Genomic DNA, 17068 nt, shown 5'->3' on the forward strand with positions numbered 1-17068 from the left:
TCACTCACCCACTCTGCCTGCTTCCGGTCTTCTAACGTTACGCCCATCATTTTTCTTTCCATGGCTCGCTGCATTGTCCTTAACTCAGCTGAAACCTTTTCGTTTATTTTTTTTTGAACAGCACAAGATGCCTAATTAGTAGCGCCGCTTTCATATCGGGGCGGTGATAATTGTAATGTCTATCAATTCCTGACGCGTTAACATCAGTTGAATTCTACTGCGCCCATTCTAATCGGCTGTAAATTGTCTCCAGCTTTTGAAAGCTAGTGACATGCACGGTGACGTACGCTGTCGTCCATCTTGGCTCAGCTCGAGACGCCTGTCAATAAGCAAGCATGCGGTGCTTAACAAAGCAGAGGTCGCATCCGTATATTGTATTTCCCTACTCCTTACATGTTCTGCGCACTCTCCACTTTTTTCGTGTGGGTTCGGACCAATTCCCCCTTTTCCTATCCATGCTTCTTTTATTTTTACTTATATATATATATATATATATATATATATATATATATATATATATATATATATATATATATATATATATATATATATATATATATATATATATATATATATATGCTTCTGTCTACTTATTTCTGTACACACTATCCGTTTATCGCTCATCTCTTCTGTGTCCAACCCCTATAAAAGTGGAAACAGCAGCGAAGTCAAATCGCTCCTCAAAACAATTAGCGGTGGTTTAGCTCTGGTTAAACCTGTAGTGACGCGATAGCTGCAGCTCGCCGAGTGGAACTTGGTCACATGACGAGCCACGTGACGAACCACGTGATCAGCCACGGCGACGCGCCGCCGGCAGCTGCTCCGCACCACGTTACCAACCACGTGACAGCGTGCTGGCGCAGCCACAGGGTTTGGCGCCGCCACGCTGAAGGCTCGAAATGCTACCGTAATGCACCTATCGCTACAAAAGATAGGTCCGTCGAGAGAAACGTCGAGTCAAATGTTTCCTTTAACGAAACGTATGCTTTGCAATAAATATTTTTTAATCAGTCAAACACGTCGTATATATATCTCGGTGGACACCCGAACATCGCCGTAAGCGAAGGTATAAAGGATGGACTGAGAAGAAAGGAAGAGGTGCCTCAGTGGAGGGCCCCGGTTTAATTTCGACCACCTGAGGATCTCTAACGTGCACTGTCATCGCACAGTACACAGGCGCTTTAGAGTTTCACCTCCATCGAAAACGAGAGGGAGTTCGTCACTTGTGACGTCACAGAGACAGAGACAGCAGGGTCATCTGGCAACAACGAGGGGAGAACCATTCAGCGTTTCTAGATGCCCATGCTGTCTTGGTCCCTGTGACGTCACAAGGCGCAAAAGTGTTCCAGCCAATAAGCTTGGCACGCTGTACATATCTCCTCTGTTTTGCCTCCTCGCACTATTTCGAGTTACGCCGACAACGACGACGTCGCGCAACCAGGATGCGTGGCCTCAACAGCTCTCGCTGTAAAATCATGCGGCTCTTTGACGTAAACGCCGAGACAAGCGTACCAGACTAGCGCTCCGCTGCACCGTCAACTTTTACGTAGTTATTCCGCAGCTTCTGCAATCATGCAGCATTTAAATGGCCACGTTTATCAGCAATGCAAATGGTATTTTTTCTCCCGATACCTGTAGCTCGACTCGACAGAAATTCACCGTTTCCCTCATTGAAAGCAACGTGGAATCAATGCTGAGAAGTTTCGGGTGGCACCGTAAATTCGTCTCGGTGTACCGGAGTACTGCGCTTTGGCCGAAAACCGCCCTAACACATGTCCAATAGTTTGGACGGGGACTTTTTTTTAATGCATAGTGCCCCTATTTACTAAACGTGAATTATAGAACACCCGACTGGGACGCTGTAAGTGTAATCTGCATTAACACCCACGACCATGCATCTAATACCATCAGTATAATTGCACCGAGGACCTTTGCCCTCTTTGCTTGTTAATTCTTCAAACGTGCCGACACGCGGCTTTGTCGCTTTGTGAAGCAAGACGCGACGAGATTTGTCTAGATTGATCGCATCCAGGCGGAGCCTATCCTAGGTTGTTCCAGACTATTGTAGCAGCTTTGCACGCCGTATCTCGAAATTTCGCTATCAGCTTTAAATGGAACCCGGCCGAGAGCGGCGGGCATTCTGTTCGACGACCGCCGAGCACGCTGTGTGCTACGCCGCCGGCGAGTTCTTTTTGGGCGCAAGTCAGCCTGATAAAAAGATTCGTTTTGAAGCCATTTTCGCTGTCTTCCTGCACACCGGACTGCCGTCGCCACTACGTTACAATCGGTTCGATAAGAAAAAAATTGATATTTATTGAAAGGTCTGGTTTTTATGAACAAATTTTAATATTACATTCACGTTCATGCATTATAAATTTCTAGCCTATGCTTTTCTCCTCCTGTGTATAAATTTGCAACTCAGTTTTAGATCAGTTCAGTGGTCCAGCACTGGAGCCATTACGGGGAAGTTCAGAAGTGAAGAAAGCTGAAGTGTGTCGCGTGCAGGCATCTCGTCGCGAGCGCTCAAGTCGGCTGTGCTTTGCCTACTGCTGACGACCCTTCGCCTGGAAATCCGAGTCAAGCTGCGTCTATCCCTACAGCGGGCCTGCGGACTGCTTGAGTTCTGGGAAGAGCGCCGCAGCGCACTCGACGTCAGGTGAGGACTAACCAGCTATACGAAAGTCGCCATCATCGTGGGCGTCACCGCTGGTCACCGTAAACCACAGGCAAGGGATTCGTTCACACTCGATGCGGGATAGTGTATGAAAGTTCGTCCGCCACAGCAAGTGTACTGCTTCATGGATGGTAGTTATAGACCGCGTTGTCCCGGTATCTGCTGTGTTGGGGGAAGTCCACCGCGGGGAAGTCACGTCACGTCACTTGACGTGACATCACAGGCGTCATCTGTGCCTAGCTCCTACAGTGTACGCGGAAAGTGGCTGGCGATAAGCGGATTAGCAAACACCCAGGATTTCCCAGCGGTTTCTTGATTCAAAGACGGCGGCCGCTATGATGTCGGTTTCTGCTTTTGCGGGAAACGCACCCATACTCGCGGCAGGTGGTTGTTTCTACAATGCTTTTGTAGATGGCGCACCAAGTCTCAATGCGACATGTGCTGTTTTCTAGTAGCTGCCACAGATGGCGCTGTGATCTCAGGGGGGTAGCAGACCCCACTAAATCACGAAAGGTGATGAGTAAGTGCGAACGCTCTTAAAAGGCACAAGTACAGGAAATAGTTACTTATTGGGTGGGGCTATAGAAGCTTCTCGATTGACGCTACATCGAAATAGCCGGAGATAAAGAGCATGGCGGAGTAGAAGGCACTTACATTGTCATGTCGATTATTGAAATGTGATAACCTATTTTACCTAAGCTACGGCTAGAAAGCGTTGGCGTATACCACTGGCCATTATAGCAATGAAGTGGACGATGCCAAGCAACTGTCATGTTACTCGTTGCGATATTTCAAACAGCTGTGGAGATAATTCAGAGACCAAAGGCGACCAGTAAAAAATGCAGCCCAGCAGATTTATCCCCGTATATATTTTTACGGCCGTTATTACATGTTAGTCGCTCTAGCGTCAGCACACTCAGTAATTCCTCAGCCGCAACGAAATCGCGAACACGCTATAAATCGCACCGCTTTCCTCCATTGCGGAAATGTGTTGGCTTCCTTTCCAGCGAACCACATCTGTCTCACTCATTTCTCTTTCCTTCAAGGCATGAGCGAGTACACGTCAGGATTTGAGAGTTCCGCCGTCGAGAGCCCGTCCAGTAAGTTCCTTGGGGACACTGCAGTTGGTTTACGTGAACATTGCTCACCGTATATACAAGTCTAACCTCGTTATAACGAAGCGGTTTATAACGAAATAATGGATATAACGAAGGAATGACGATTCCCCTTGGAAGCTCAGCCAACACTGGCTATGACGAAGCTACGGTTATAACGATGTAATTGGCTGGCCTCGTCAACTTCGTTATAACGAAGTTTACCTGCATATAGTAATCGTTGCCCCTCCTATTAGTATTATGTCCGTTTATAAGACGTATAACAGTGCTCGTAGAAGTGTACGCCTAAAATTGTTTGCAGGCGTGAATTGTAATGTCTTGAAATATATCGTTATAGATGCATCGAGCTGGAATTTTAGGCGGTGAAGGTGCTAAATCCAAAACACGCGAAACTTGTCATGCTTCAGTGTGAGACAAATGTGATCAAAATGTGACGCTCTGTTGGTCGCTGATAAGCGATTGGCCCTAGATTTCTCGAGACGACGGTTGTACGCGTATACCGCATCCAACACACCTGCAGTGACCGTGACTATTGATGCGACAGCACACAAAGGTGCAGATATACTTTGGCGAGTGGTGATCGGATCTGGCGGTGTAGCGTGTAAAAGTAGTGCTTTTTAGCCATACTTGTCGCTACGGTGCTGACAGGCACTAATTAAACCCCGGTGATCTCCTCAAAGAACATGTACCGTAGAGGAAGTTTTCAGTGTTTTAAAACGCACCCTATTTGGTAGCTACTTCATTTGTTAGTTTGTTGACTAGAGTTCTTTGAGATCCGCCCTTGTTAGCGTCGTGCAAATTGTAGCGTGTTTACGTTTTTGTTTCAGCTTAGCGATATAGAGGCTAAAGGAATGCTGCATTATAGCAGGATATATGTCAAGAAAAACGGCTTTTCGTTGTCAAGGAACGCTCTTCCAGCCAATGGCGTCGGCCGGTCCTCGTGAATCTGAACGTGACAATGCAGGGAACGTCGCGACAAAGCATCGAGGCTACTATTCCCGACAATGCAGGGAGGAGACAATCCCCTTTCATCTGCCACTCCCTGCATTGTAACACTAGTAGGTTCATGAGAGTCCGCCCACAGCATAGGCTGGTAGGGGGTCCTTCTACGGGGAAAATACGCTTTTTGCTTTACTTGTATTCGACTATAACACTATATTACGAGTACTCCACTATTTAAAGCAATGAATAATTATATGGAGTACCTGAGTGTTGCTAAAAGAAAATGAGTGCAACGTTTTGAGGACACACGGTCCTGTGTGTTTGCTCGTCGGTACGAGTCAGCCGTGTACATATGTGAATAGTGCTTATTACAACGAAAAATTTGAGTCTAACGTGACCTGGACAGCTCAGGCAGATGGTTTGAAAAAGCAGTGAAAGGTCAACTAAGACGCTCATAACTTTCCTTATTTCAGTACTGGAGTCACAGGGTAAGTATCTGGCCACGTTTTCTCTTAAACCCAGAGCATTCTGGTGTTTCCGGACTTAGTTCGGAGATGTAGAGCAGAACTATGCCGCGGAGAAGACTGGCAACTTAAAAACACGCTATCGCACTTAAAATCAACCTTTATTGTAAAATTTACCCGGAAAAAGAGTTGAAATCGATGTACGCTACAGAGAAGCTGATTAGCAAAGATCGCTATAATGCTGATGGCGGGGGACGGGGATGACGCCATGCAGGTTGCATGGGGTTATGGAAAGTACGAATGGTTAATCTTTAGTACACCGTGCTACTGTTACCGCTGCCGCGGTGGCACGGTGGTTATGGCGCGCGGCAGCTGAGCCGAAAGACGTGGGTTCGATCCTGGCCGCTGTGGTCGAATTTTGATGGAGGCGGAATTCTAGAGCTCCGTGTGCTGTGCGACGTCAGTACACGTTGGAAGAACCACAGGTGATCGAAATTTCCGGAACCCTTCACTACGGGCGTCCCTCTTAGCCTGAGTCGCTTTGGGACGTTAAACTCCCACCAAACCCGAACCTATCATTTTACATTAAGATGTCATTCATGCAATACCCTCTTCTATGACGTTGCGAAAAATTTGAGAATTCAGTTTCCTTTGTTCGTGAATATGAGGCAACCAGTTACGAATGCGTTAGAATTACAACTGCCATCTTCACGAAGTCTGTCCGTCTAGTGTTGTGTGACGCAGCTGAGTGTAATTTGGAGAGAAGGCACGGCGGCCAATCAGAGAAGTAGAGAGGGTGGAGATGAAAGATGGAGAGGGATTTTTTTTTTGAAGAAAGCAAATGACGCAGTAACTGTGTCAGATGTCTCGGCGGACGCCCGAACAGCGCCGTAAGGGAAGGGATAAAGGAGAGAGTTAAGGAAAGAGGCGCCGTAGTGGACGGCGCCAGAATAATTCCGACCACCTGGGGATCTTTAACGTGCACTGGCATCGCAAAGCACATGGGCGCATTTTGCGTTTCGAGCTGTGGCCCGAAAGACGCGGGTTCGATCCCGGCCGCGGCAGTCGAATTTCGATGTAGGTGAAATTCTATTGGCCCGTGTGCTGTGCGATGTCAGTGCACGTTAAAGAACCCCAGGTGGTCGAAATTTCCGGAGCCTTTCACTACGACGTCTCTCATAGCCTGAGTCGCTTTGGGACGTTAAACCCACATAAACCATAAACCATTTTGCGTCTCGCCTCCATCGAAAGCGCTGTCAGTGTCAGAGCTCACTGGGGAAGTCTGGAGTGGTGGTGGTTAAGAGAGAGGAGATGGGAGCGCGCAAACAATTGGAGAGAGCGGGGAAATAAAGAGGAGGATATTGACCTCCACGGCCAGGTTCGTGGGCCCAACAAAGGATGTGTCGCGTGGAGAACATGCACAAATGACGTGCCACATGCTAACGCATACTTTTCCGCATGACTCGCATTGATCGTCTGTGAATTTCTTTTCTTTAACCACAGCTCTACAAGCGTAAGTACAGCGCAGAACGTCGCCACATTATTTTTAAACGGTAGCTTCGGGCCTATAGTGTCGACTCACAAAACCCAAACGTGTACGCGGATATTAGCTGAGTGCGCGACGCAGGCTTAGACCCTTTTACTTTAGAGCGTAGCTCTTAGGTTTCCGTTCCTGGCTTCCGTGTCTGGGGCCCGTTTCACATGCTGCGAATTTTGCCGCACCGACACAGCGAATTCGGTGCCGCCGCTGACGCCGGAATGCGATTGCCACTCAGTCCTTTCACATGCAACGCACAACCTGCGAATTCGTTCGGTTGTGACAACAGGGTTGCTACATGTCTGCTTATCCAACCTGTGAATAAATGCTGCAGTAATGTAACATGGAGTTCGTTTATGTTGTTGTAGTCATGCGCACATTTAGATACATGGTAACATTTCGTATGTTTTTATGAAAGTAAACAGTTCCGAATTATTCAAAAAGTACACGATGGTCAAAGCCAAGCCTGGCCAAAGCTGGCCAAAGCCAAGCCTGACAGAGAGCCAAGCAGTGGATGCGAACACACCGACGCTGCGATTGAATTCCAACCGGACGGAAATCGTTCGCAAGCCGTCTGCGGTAAAAGCGGCGGCCCTCTCCAGGCGCAGACCGAATTCGCAGTGCCGGACGGTGAAATTCGCAGCATGTGAAACGAGCATGAGTCGTCGGCATCTGCGCAATCAATGTCCAAGTAGCGCAGTGAAACTCCACCAGTGACGATATGCTAAACCTTTCTTTTTTCCTGCCTGACTCAGCTTCCTTGTTTCCTCCTCCCTTCCGAAAATGAAAAGTTGCAGGCCCTATAATCATCTCAAGCCTACCTTTCTGCTTCTTTTCGTGAATAATCCTCTCCCGGCTGTTTTGCCTCCTTTAAAAGTCTGACATACGATCCGCCTTTCGCACACGGATGCTTTGCGATGCGCGCCTCCTTTCCACCGGCTCTGCTGGTTGAAAACCGTTGAATACAAACAGCCAGCTTCTATACTGCACATGCTCAGTCCTTGTTAGCAACAGGAGCAGCCGACAGATGGCGGCAGCTGTCAAGCACACGCCACATCGTGGAAACAGATCGCACCTGCGTCTCCCACGCGCGTTTGTTTTAAACCATAGCAGATAATTTTTATCCTCTACCCAGAGGGCGCCACATCTTGTTTCCGTTCACGGTGCAAGAATACTGAGGTGTTGACACTGCACCCGCTGGAGCGTCCCGATTATGTTCGATTATTTGGACGGCAGTTCTTTTGCTCCGACGGTTCCTCCACTTCAGACACCTATGCTCAGACCAGAGGCGTGCCACAAGGGTCTGTACTTTCGCCACTTATATTCAATTTGTGTATGTGCGACATTCCAGTTCACCCTGGAGTTACAGTATATGTTTATGCAGACGACATAGCCTTCTTTGCTTCTGCTGCAGACATTCATGCCCTATATCGCTCTCTCCAGGATTACCTCAATGCTCTTGAGGTTTGGCTTGATACATTAAATTTGGTATTAAATGTGCACAAAAGCAGCGTACTACTTTTAAAACCAACATACCTCTGTATATATCACTACGCTATCGCTCGGACATCATACCTCAGGTTGACTCGTTGAGGTATCTAGGCGTCATTTATGACGCCACTTTGGATTGGCGGTCCCACATCAAACCTAACGTGGAGAGAGGAGAGCGTGTACTAGGTAGGCTACTACGCATAAGTAATAGGAAATTTGGTATGCGCCGGGATACGCTTGTACTTCTCTACAAAGCCTATGTCAGACCCATTTTGGAATTCGGCTGCATAGTTTTTTCTGGCTCCCCTAAATACAAACTTCATCCGTTGCTGCTGCTAGAAAGGCGCGCACTGCGCCTCTGCCTAGGTCTCCCTCAATCAGTTTCTACCGCAGTTCTGTACTTGGAGGCTCCTATTCCCGGCCTCAACTCCCGTTTTCACCTTTTAACTGTCGGGACTTTTTTGCGGGAATTTGAGTCTCCTCCTGGTGTGGCTACTCCTATTTTCGTCTCTCACCCTGCCCTTTTTCTCACTCCTCATTGGCCAAGGTTCCGCCTACCTCAGGTTGTGTTCACTCAGAATCTGTTATCCAATATTGGTGTGGATCTCAAGTTTGTATGCTGAGTTGGTTGGGCAGCGTCCCCTGTGGATATTGCGTTTGATTATATTTTCCCACCTAATGCGAAACGTCTGCCTGCAAGGATATTAACTGGAATCCTCTTGGATTATCTTGCCCAGTACCCGCAACATACTGTAATTGCTACAGATGCGTCTGGGATCGAAAGGAAGGCAGGGGTTGGTATTTTCTCAGAGTCTCTCTCGTGGAGCTTTTCGGTCAGAGTCCCTGATTACAAAACCATATTTCTAGCAGAGTTTATGGCTCTGGGGCTAGCCACTTTGGCAGTTCCCACAACTGTTTCTCGGGTGATATTCCTCTCACATTGTCTCTCTGTTTTGCTGGCAGTGGAGTCCGCTCGAGACGCTTTTTTGAGACGCTCACTAAACTTTTTTCTTCCTGGATTGGTGAAAGAGGTGCGCTTCGTTTGAATACCAGGCCACAGCAGGTATTTTAAAAAATGAAGCAACAGACTTGTTGGCGAAAGCAGCTCTAAATGCACCAGTTGTCAGTAGCGTCCCTAATCTTGTTTTCTTTGTAATGACTCGATATCAGCGTTTTCAGTTTATATCTGCCGCATGCAACGATCCCTTACTCTCTACTGTCGACTACCAACATCTCATGTACCCATGGAAGACTAGTGCATGTAAAACCCGACAGTGTGAGGTAACGATGACACTCATGCGGTGCAGGATTCCCCGTTTAAATCTGTATTTATGTAGATGCGGGTTCAGTCCCACAAACCTCTGTGCGGCTTGTGGCGAAGTAGAGACATTGGAGCATTTCTGACTCTCTTGCCGGAGGTTTGCACATCAGAGGAGAACACATCTAGAAATTCTCATTAGAAAATTGGGTCTCACCTTGTCGGTTCCTCTCCTCTCTTTCGGCGCGAGCGCCAGGGGTTTTGCACTGCATAAAGTTTATGAATACCTCCACAATTATATAACAGCTACCGACAGATTCCTTTGCTAAATGTTTCCAAAAAGTTTCCGCATTCTAAACAGCGTTTGGGTATTTTCATATATTTCATTATTTAATTCTCAAATATTCTCTACCCGATATTTTGTTTCTTCTTTTTCTTTTAAATTGCTGTCAAATTTCACCCAAGGTTCAATCTTTAGCTTGACTCCAGTTTTTCCTATTTTACGGGGATCCCCACTGAACCCTGTTCAATCCCCCTTCGTGGGTATGTGCCATGTGACTAAGGCAACAACAACAACAACATGTTCGGCCGCGGGGGAGCGCGCCTTGCAGTTCGGCTGCAAGCCGACAGATGGCGCCGATGTCAGCGGGCCCAGTTGAGTGGTTGTGGCGCCTTGAGATTCCGCTGGTCAAGCTCGATTTTCGCTTTGGTGGCGTGAATTGAATTCAAAACGCAAAAGAAATTCGTTGCTTGAAATTAAAATCAGTTGTGTGGCAGTCTTAAAATTTTGTTTGCATGAAATTATCTTGTGCGAAGAAGTTAATGCTATGGACTCGGTCGAGCAGCACTCGAAGCTCATTCACGTTTCGCTTCCTCGCTCAATTCATGTCTCATTCGATCTAGTCATATATCTAAGCATAATAATTATAAGTGGGGTCCTCGTGCCCTTTTCCGCTCAAAAGGCAGAAAATTATTGCACCGGAAAGTTTTTGCTTCACGCTTATAGTTGCTTCTTCACTCTATGGGAAGACCGTTCAAACATTGTTTCGTTGAGTGTGCGAATTTTCAAGATGCAGAGCACTAGCATAGCACGGCTATTTACGACTCAAGTTTTAGGTAAAAACTTTCGCACGCCGGAAATGTATCAGACGGGATAAAAGGGCGCGTCGGATCATGGACCATAACTCAACACGAAATGCTGAGAAAACGGCATTTTTATTCCGATGCAAATTATCATAGAACGGGCATAATTTTCAATAAGCTCCCTTCCATTGGAGACTAAATGGCGATGCGGAGTATTTGTTGAAGCACCATCATGTGCCATACATAGCATCAGAGTGGCAGAGTCGAGTCAAGATGCTGCAGTCGCTTAACCGCTGGCTCCAAGGCTGTTTCCAGATCTGCAGGCATCACAGCAGGTAAGGAAGCTTGGAGAGGCTGCATCGCACCGTTGTTTTCGACTTTCGGCCGACGTAGTTTGGATGCTTGCGCAGAAGGTTTCCTCTTCCGGGGTCGTTTTCAATGTCTCTCTGGCCGCGTGAGATACTTGGGACAGTTCGGAAATAATGTAGGAACTGCATCTCTTGAAAGCACGGGCCTGTTTTCCGTGTAAAGTAGCACTCTTCCATCGAGCTCCGCGTAATACGCCCGGGATATCGCGTCCTCTGCAAAATACTTGGCGCAGACATGGTCAGTGGGCATTGACGCCCGATCTGCCCTAGGAATCGCACGGTGCCACTTCTCCAAACGAACATTGTCGGGCGGAGCTTTGAATAATGGCACACGGTCCTCACATGTCCGGTAGCCCGAATTGCAGTTCGGCACGAAGCACTTTCTTCCCATTGCGCAGCACTCAGCACAGTACTCACCTGCTGTGGGCTACCCTGCCGACGATAGCTAAACACAAGGTCTTGGTGCAAATTAAAAGAACTTATTAAAAACAGCACAGCAGCGCAGCCGCACACTCCGAAATGAGCCAAAAACACGTGCGCAGTGCCGCGCCACGCCGGACCGAGTCACCCATCGTGGGCCCGCCTTTCGCAGCGCCCTCTAAGTTAGCGACCGGTTTCCGTGGCAACCGTTCTTCCTCCCAACACCTCAGTATGTTATTCTTACAGCAGGTTTCCATTGCAGCGGCGGCGCAAGCGGCAGCGACATCACGGGGCTGGTCGTCTGCTTGCTCTGCCTCGGTGTTGCCGGAGTGGTCGCCGTCTTAGCGATCGGCGCCATCCAAAGTGAGCACTCGAAGCGCTCATTAATGCGAAAACATTACTTGGCCGTGTCGGCGAGGTCGTTCTGCAAAGTGTGTCGGCAGCCGTTGCGTCGTTCTCAGAGCAGTTAGGATCAAACGAATAACTGTAATCGATAGAGGAGGATGTAAGGGTGATGTGCGACACAACTTGGTGACGATGGGATGATTAGTTAATTAATTAGTCGAAGTTATTTATTAATCGAAAGCCGTCGAAATAGCGTGGACGTCGATATAGTGAGTGGACGGGAAAACAACCGTCGATGGCAAAATAGTGGGAAAATAGAGAAGTGGAAATAAAGTTTGAAATGGATTGAAATGTGTTTGATGAGTGATAATTAATCGAACAAATTGTTTGATTGACCTAAAGTAATTAATTAGAAGCAAAAGTCATTGGATGTCCGAATAGGCTGGACAGGGTATTTTTTTAGTTTTTTTTAATTGGTTTTGGGGGAAATGAAATGGCGCAGTATCTGTCGCATATATCGTTGGACACCTGAACCACGCCGTAAGGGAAGGAATAAAGGAGGGAGTGAAAGAAGGAAGGAAGAGAGAGGTGCCGTAGTGGAGCGCTCCGGAATAATTTCGACCACCTGGGGATCTTTAACGTGCACTGACATCGCACAGCACACGGGTGCCTTAGCGTTTTGCCTCCATAAAAGCGCAGCCGCCGCGGTCGGGTTGGAACCAACCCGGGAAATCCGGATCAGTAGCCGAGCGCCTAACCACTGAGCCACCTCGGCGGGTCGGACGAGGTATAGTAGGTTGACGGGGAAGCAGGAATGGGCGCCAAGTTTGAAAAACCAAAATTTGTGATTCATCTGAAAGGGGATTTAATTACAGTAACTGTGCGAACCTTCTTCTGAAATCCTCTTCAGAGGAAAAAGAGGAGCAAAGAGAGCCGATGAGTTATCCTCAAAACGCGTGGTTTCGCATTCCTGCGCGTAAGCAGACTTAAGTGCCCTCAAAATTTTTGCGCGCGTGGCTTCAAAGATGTGCGTCCTGTTCAGTACCTGCATTGGAACTGGTTAAGCGAGTAGACAATTTGGACAAATTCAATTTCGCCTATACCTATACAGTACCGCGTTTTGATGGCAAAGAAGCCACTTTCATTCAGTTCAGTTTAATTCATTATTTACCAGAGTACTGGACGGTCTCCAGGGCTAAAAGTTACACCCAGCAACTTGACTGGGCACTGGGGCCGTTTACAAGGCAGCAGCAGACATTAGTTGCAGAGTAGAGTAACAAAATAATTACGACACTATCTAGAAAAAATACAAACAGAGACCTGCTAGAAGATTTATCGTGTCAAAAACACTTCTCATTTCGCAATTCTAAAAAGTGTATTCGTAACTGTTTTGGCGATTTAAAGGCTACCTGTTAGAGTTTATTTATTTAGTTTCGTAAGTTTTAATGATTGCAATTTGTAGTGACTGCGAAAGTTTGGGACGAACCAGGCCTCGGAAACTCGGGTTAAAGAAGAAGGAGCTTTACGTTACAGCAACGCCATGGAAAGAAATTTTGACTGTCATGCTGAGAAAAATGGAGAACATGCAACAAGCGAGATTCAAAAAGAAGCTTAGTAAGGTAACTACGTAGAAAAGACCAAAAAATAAAATTCAGGTAGCGCAGTCACTGGTCGTTTTCACGAGTGCGATGACGTCAGCAGTTTTTGAGGGTGCGGGATTTCAGAATTTTCGTATAAGGAATCGAATATCCTACTATTGATTCTCCGAACGAATCAAATGGTGCACGTTCAGAATTATTTCAAATAAATCGTATACGCTCTCTAGTTCTCTAGCAGTTTTAGTATAAATGGCTTTCGAATAATTAGTTTAATAACTGAACAGCTTTAATAAGACCTCCTTAATTAAATAAACTCCACTCCGACACCTCATATCACGCTGCCGCGATCGGTCTGCGCAATATGGGACGCGGTCCAACTCTATGGCGGCATTCACAAAGCTCATACATGGCCTCCAAGACTGGGCGACGCAGCACCTTGATGCATGATCTCGGAGGCCGTGGCTCATACCTAGCTCTCGTCCGTCACATTCACTGGGATTAGAGATGCAAAATTTCCACAAATTTTTGAACGCCGAATAAAAATACAGGGGAAAAAATTTTCCCTTAAATATTTGAGGCATTGTAAAAAAAATGCACGGAACAAGAAAATCCGAGCGGTTTATTGCCAGGTACGGTTGGAATTTTAGAACGAAATTCAATATTCCATGGCGCTTTGGCGTCCAAAAGAACGCTGTCCGCTGGCGTGCCAATTTTTTACTGCAAACTGCACAGCAGTCAACGCGTGGAGTATTCCATAGTTTCCCTTTAAACACAGATGGGCAGAGGCGAGGTGATTGCGTTGGCAGCGCCATCTCACGGCCAGCAATTTCATCGTTTCTCTCTACTGCTATAGTGTTCCCCGACAACGTCCAAAATCCTTGAAGTGCAGATCAGATCATGCGCTGGATATGCGAACAGTGCAAAAACATTAATGCGAGGAAACACTTGAATATCAATGTGGCAGGAAACGATATCGCCGAAGTGGATAGCTTCAAGATCTTTGGCCTCACCTTCCATAAAGATGGGGGAGGTCAGACTGCCCTCAAGGCCATTCGGGCAAGTAAACAAGTACTAGGTCTGATCAGAAGAGTAGCTAATAAATATAGGGGATGAAAGAGCGAGATATATGCCGAATAGTGCAAGGCTTCATGATCAGCCGCATTGCATACTATCTACCCTACTCTGACCTCAAGGCAAGAGACTTAGGATCTGTTAATACTATTCGAACGGTCTATAAAGCAGTTGTAGGGCTTCCCAGATACACCAAAACTGAAAAGCTACTCGAACTAGGCATATACAACACACTGGAAGAGCTGATAAAGGCGCATTAGGAAGCACATTTATTAAGGCTCTCAGCCTCCGTTGCAAGCCGTATGGTACTTTACTATATGGTATAGAGACACTAGCTGCAGGGAGATGATGCCGATCGCAACCACACAGCACATCAAAATCCTACCACTCCCCAAAGCATGGCAGTGGAAAGGCATGCAGCTAGGAGAGCGAACCGTGCTCAAAGAATCGAAGGCCAATACAGTAGCGACCCAGCAGCAGTCTATGTCGACGCGGCCATAGCAAAGGAAGACAAATAATAATAAGGGAAGAGACAGTCACTTAAAGGGGCTCTGAAACACCTTCCTAGGAAAGCGCATCAACTCGCTTAATCACTGCAGTGTGTTGTCATGATAACCTGAGCCAAATAATACACTTCTACACGAAGCAGAGGACCCGCAATCACGCACGAAAGTTGACGAGCCCTTGCCGGCGACATTTTCATGCTCGCACCCTCCTCCGTTTCTCGCATCTACGTATACATGTTGAGAGGTGGCTACTGGTTAGACTCTCAGGACGTCAGGCAGCTACCAAGGCCGAGGCCAATTAGCCGCGTAGCTCCGGCGGGCCAGGAAGCTCTCCCCTGGAGGTGGAGCCGGCGAAAGAGCGCCGGCCCTTCAGCGTGCAAAATGTGACGAGAGGAGAGGGAAAAGCGCGAAGACGCTGAAATTCAAATTTTGACTGCAGATAACTCAGCTTCTATAAAGCGCATTGGAAAATTTCTTGTTGGGTAGTATTCGTGAAGAGGAGTATTTTAAGGTCCCAGCCATACTGCAACTTTATTAGAGCCCCTTTCAGAGCCCCTTTAAGCAACGGAGGCCGAACAAGTAGCCATTGCCTTCGCTCTCAGAGACGACAGCGTAGGCGCAATAATTAGCAACTCTAAGATTGCGATCCAAAAATAGCAACAAAGGCCTGATTTGCTCTGCAGCCGCAGGACTAATCCAGTTAAGAGTAAGCCGCATAGAAATTATTTGGGTCCCTGCACACGAGGGAAATGCGGGAAACGAGAAGGCGAACCGATATGCCCGAGCTCTAGCAAACCGGAAGCAATCGGGGGTGTGTCTCGGAGTCCGACATCAACGAAACTTTCAATTACTGGGAAATGACCAATCAACTTCGTGAGTCGCGGAAACTACCGTGCACCTCACCCGGACATTACTAGACAGCAAGCCAGAAACCTATACGTAGAGCCCAAACTGTGACGGTCACGACCCCCATTCTTCTGTCTAAAATCACCGAACAACCCATCGATCCCAACTGCTTACATTGCGGTAGCACAGCAACAGATGAACACATCCTATGGGACTGTAAGGAAAATCCACCCCCAAAAGACCTTCTACCGGCTCCCTCCCGAGAGGCCTGGCTTAGGCCTCTGAGGGAGCCGGACAAGAAGACGCAAGCAAAGCTTGCAGACTGGGTGGGCAAGGTCGCCATCCGCTAGGGGGCCATTAATCCCACCCCGTTGATCTTATATATCAATAGAGTTTCTACCATCCAATGCTATTGTTAGTTTCGTAGCGCTGGTTACGCTTGACTTTCGCACCATGCTAGTCGATCCTCAGATGAACATGACGGATTTATTAAAGCAATGCAGTACAGTAGAATACAATCTTTATTGTGCGTAAAGGGAAACAAAATACATGCGTTGATGAGTTATATAATGCGAAAGCATTAGATGACTCATCAACGGATCCGGCCGGAAGGTGGCGACATTTCGAAACTGCCGATGGGTCGAAATGGTGGGACGTCATGAAAGGCAGGAAAACACAAAATATCAGCCAGTACTAGTACTAGAATTTTAATAGAATTTAAATAGATTTGAAGTATAATTTGAATGGAATTTCAATACTTTCGCATTACTGGCACGTTAAGTGCCCCCGGTAATTTTTCTAGAAAAAAAACTTGCCATGGCAGGAAGACGTTCACAAAGTATTGCAGCGATAAATTTAATACGTTTCGTCCTTGTCGTTTGAAATTCGCAGTAGCGCCAGAAGTGTGCTCACCCAGAAAAAAATGCAGAAGTGCTGAAGTATGATAATTATAAAACAGGCTCATTTTTGCATGCATAGCCAGCAAGCAATTTTGAATGATTTCAAGAGTGCATTCGTCGTTGTCTGTTTACATATGAGTGAAAGCTTCTTGACTATTTAGCTTTTTTCGCCTGAACAGTAATAAGCTCTACATTCAGAAATATTTTGAAATATTCTTGCCTGTATAACCTCACCGAGTTGTTTACGGCTGACCGTTGAAATATGCGCGATATATGCGCAATATTTGTGAATATTCCCGAATTACTTTCTTGTGCTGTCTGCTTGTTCTTGCCTCTTTAACCCGAATTCATTTAGCTCCAGCCAAATCTCAATGTCCACGACATGAAGACTACTGAAAGTTTATTCGAATTATGCGTAGTTCGATTAAACGAAACCTTGGTAATAGAGCTT

Source organism: Amblyomma americanum, chromosome 5, assembly GCF_052857255.1.
Source record: "Amblyomma americanum isolate KBUSLIRL-KWMA chromosome 5, ASM5285725v1, whole genome shotgun sequence".
In the NCBI taxonomy this organism is placed as follows: Eukaryota; Metazoa; Arthropoda; class Arachnida; order Ixodida; family Ixodidae; genus Amblyomma; species Amblyomma americanum.